This window comes from Anomaloglossus baeobatrachus, chromosome 5 (assembly GCF_048569485.1).
Source record: "Anomaloglossus baeobatrachus isolate aAnoBae1 chromosome 5, aAnoBae1.hap1, whole genome shotgun sequence".
NCBI lineage: Eukaryota > Metazoa > Chordata > Amphibia > Anura > Aromobatidae > Anomaloglossus > Anomaloglossus baeobatrachus.
In genome coordinates, this window is record NC_134357.1 from 117857379 (window position 1) to 117861451 (window position 4073).

The window sequence follows — 4073 nt, forward strand, 5'->3', positions numbered from 1 at the left end:
GATGTTGCGTACGTAGGGTATACAATGTAAAGAGCACCAAATTGTTGTAGGGAGATTTATAGGTGATGCAAAGCTCCGGTGGAAAATTTGAATATTCCAATATCCTTTTCAGACAGGAACATGACAAGGAATCTTGGTCCATCTATTGGAAGTAGCCATCGTAAAAGTTAGTATCAAACCTTAAATGAGCTACTTGTATATCCAATTAAACCTGCTGTCAAAGACCTCTCACCCAGCCAAGTCAGATCTTTTGCTGTGCATTGATGAGCGGCAAACACCCCGAAACACGTCTCTGTAAAAAAGAGTTTCTGGTTTGGCCTCTGATACAAAGTCATGTGGCAAAGCCCTTCAAAGAGTTGACATTGAATTTTAGGTGTTCTATGTCTAATAGGTGGTACTAGAGTGCCTTTCCTCTTTTTCTCTAAAAAGGCCACTGGCATTTAGAACGCACAAAGATGCAATTATATCCCATCACTGAGATTGTAGAATCAGAAAGATCAGAGTTTAGGAATAATAAACACTAATGTCACAATGCAGCGATCGAGATGTCACAGATCAGGAACAGTCATCAGTGATGTCACAATATATGGAAAATAAGGGTCCGGTTACACGTAGCGACATTCCAGTGATCCCGATAATGATACGACATTTCCACACAGGTGTGCTTTTGCATTGCCTTTTCCACTCTCCTCTGCTCCGATTGGTGGCCGCCACTACTGCTGCGCTGTCATCTCTCGGATTGGGCGACCTTGCCATTAGAAGGCAACGCTGTAGCGTTTCCTTCCTTTGTTCCTGAGCGCGTGTATGTCTGTGGATCGTATTATACCTCCATTTCACCAATAACGCGATTATTATAACTGTACATGTTAAATGTCATGGAAAACTGCATTCCAGTCCGTTGACAAGCGTGCCACGAAAAAAAATAATAAATTTGCCACACGCGCAAAAAATGTTTACAGCGACTTGGGAAAGCACAACATGAGCACAATGCAGAATATGGTTATGATTGCATATAATTGATAGCTGACCTGCATGCACTCAGGAACAAAGGATGGAAGCGCTACTATGTTGCCTTCTTTATGGCAAGGTCGCCCAATCATAACGCAGTTGTGACCACCAATCGGAGCTGAGGGGGCATTGAAAAGACAAAGCAAAAACACTCCCGCATCGCTGAGTTCTGAGTCGCCAACGAGGTCGCTCTTCGTTGTTATGGCATCAAACACAGCAATGCATACTGCCCAGCGGGACACCAACGATCAAAAAATGAACCAGGACGTTCAGGTACGATCGGCAATATCGCAGCTATGTGTCACACGTACCGAGGTCGCTGTTGCGTCACTAAACCTGTGACGTTTCAGCAATCTCGCTAACGACATCGCTATGTGTAAGGGTCCCTTCACACATAGCGACGCAGCAGCGATCCCACCAGCGATCTGACCCGGTCAGGATCGCTGCTCCATCGCTACATGGTCGCTGTTGAGCTGTCAAACAAGCAGATCTCAACAGCGACGCCGCAAGGATACGGCGACCTTCACAGCGATCTCAGCGGTCGCAGGGACCATGTCACATAGCACGATTCTAATCTTGAATCGTGCACCGTTTCCGCGCCCCCTCCAGTCCTATTGGTGGTTGTAGGTGCGTTGTGACTGGGCGGTCACTTAATATTCAACTGCACAGAGTCACTGATTTTCAGGGATCCCGTAGAGAACGCAACTGCGTCACGCAAGTCCCTTGCGTCGACGTTATAATTCTATTGGACGACGCTGATTTTAGGGCGGGTTTTCCCAGTGTTGTTGTTTGGGTTGGTGTGACCTGCAAAAATATGGCGTCCAGAAGCCGATCTACACCATGGGGAGAGGCAGAAGTGACCTATCTTATTAGAACCATGGACAGGAGAGATTATCAGTGTGCTGGACACCATGACCATCCTGTCCTCCACAAGAAGGCAATTCTGAGGAGGATTAGTCGGGGCCTTTTTAAAAAATTCAGGGTGCAGCGTTCAACAACGCAAATAAGGAAGAAGCTGGCAGATCTGCGGTACAGATCAAGCAACCGCATTGCCAGCATCCGTTCTCAGAGCCAGCCCCAACCCGGTGAGTGGTGTTAACTATAGTTGATCGAACAGCCAATAATACGGGGTCGGCGAATCAATGACCGATTTAAAAAAAAAAATTCAAATCCGCTCCGTAATCCGGTGCCCATAAGTCAATGTGGTCCGGCCATGGGGATATTACTGACAGATTTACTAAAAGAGTACGATCCGCTCCGGAATACGTTGCCCATATAAGTCAATAGGGTCTGGCCCCAGGGATAGCGCAAAAAACTAGCGGATACAGACGTTTACAGTCCGGGTCCGCTCAGCACTAGTGTTAACATTGGTTGCACAGTATATGGCGGCTATTTTACATGAGTAGTACCACATGAGTAATTCCGCCCACATGACACACAGCACATGAGTTGTACCACAAGAGTACTTCTTGTGAGTTACCCCCACGTGAAAATATTATAAGGTATAATTTTTTCCAGACCCGCAGCCACAGCAGGAGCCACCTACAGACCAGCAGCCCCAGCAGGACCCACCTCCAGACGTGGAGCCACAGCTGGAGCCTCTACCAGACCCGGAGCCACAGCTGGAGCCTCCACCAGACCCGGAGCCACAGCTGGAGCCTCCACCAGACCCGGAGCCACAGCTGGAGCCACCACCAGAGGCGGAGCACCAGCAGGAGCCACCTGCAGTCTCTCCCTCCTCACTCAATGTCATGGGAGCAGGCTTGCCTGGTAATTTTTGAAGATAAAACTAGGGGCATATAACTTTGACTGGATAGAGCTATCTTACCCACAGCACCCAGATTTCCCATGAACTGAAATCCCTCTATCAGCAACCAACTTTCCTATGTTGAGATATCCATCTTGTCCTCGGCACACTGCTTCCCCATGCTCTGCTATATATCTTTCCATCATCACACAGCTTTCCCATATCAGAGCATGGGGATGCTGGGTGCTGAGAGAAGATGTATAGCAGAGCATGGGGAAGCTGGGTGCTGAGAGAAGATGTATAGCAGAGCATGGGAAAGCTGGGTGCTGAGAGAAGATGTATAGCAGAGCATGGGAAAGCTGGGTGCAGAGAGAAGATGTATAGCAGAGCATGGGAAAGCTGAGTGCTGAGAGAAGATGTATAGCAGAGCATAGGAAAGCTGGGTGCTGAGAGAACGACCCTTTCTCCCTCACCACAAAACATTCCCATCCCCTGGTTGTATCTTTGTACCCCCTTGTATTTAGTTCTCAAAATACAATAATGGCCCCCACATAGCCTTCCATATAGTATAAAGGGTCCCACATAACCAATCATATATTAGAATACACCTCCATAGTCCTCCATGTATAATATTGCAGCCAGCCTCTCCAGTCCTACATGTATAAAGCAGCCTCTTCAGGCCTCCATGTATAAAGCAGCCTCTCCACCTATCATGTACTATGAAGTGTTTTGTCTCTCCCTAGACATTGATGCTGATGCTAGAAGTTTCGGGTGGAACATCAGCCCATCCTTATCGGACGAGGAGGAACAACCGAACCGTAAGTTTTAACAACAAACATGTACCTCTAATTTATATGTCTACATATAATTAGCCTTTTTAAGTGGTACCATTCCTTCCACAGAAATACCAACATTGGAAGACCTTCAGGCCTCTCACCGGAGGATTGTAGCAACGCAGCGCACCCTGGCAGCGGCACAGCGCACACTGGCCTTAGCGGTGAAGCAGCACGGAGTGCTGATCGCCAAATATGTGGCGTCCCAACAACAGGGCAGCAGCCGTTAATTTTTTTTTCCTTTGTTCAAAATAATGTTTTTGTTTTTTTTTTTTAACAAATGCATGATTGTCTTTGTGTTTGTGGCCGTAGCCACGAGAACAGTTAAAATAAAAGTTTATTCTTTCCTCATTTATGCGTTCTCCTTGAAGAGTTGCAGCAGCACTGCATTATGCTTGGAGGAATTGATCTGTTTGAAGTTTTGCATGTATATCCATACTCACCAGGAGCGAAACACTGATGCTGCCAATCCATGTCCTACTCGA

General features: G+C 47.0%; 1 long non-coding RNA gene across 1 annotated transcript; it reads left to right on the forward strand.

Moving 5' to 3' along the window:
- Positions 1-2334: 2334 nt before the first annotated feature.
- Positions 2335-3799, forward strand: LOC142309765 (uncharacterized). Its single transcript, XR_012753989.1, has 3 exons — positions 2335-2778; positions 3499-3573; positions 3658-3799. It is a non-coding gene; the product is annotated as an uncharacterized LOC142309765 (long non-coding RNA).
- Positions 3800-4073: the final 274 nt, after the last annotated feature.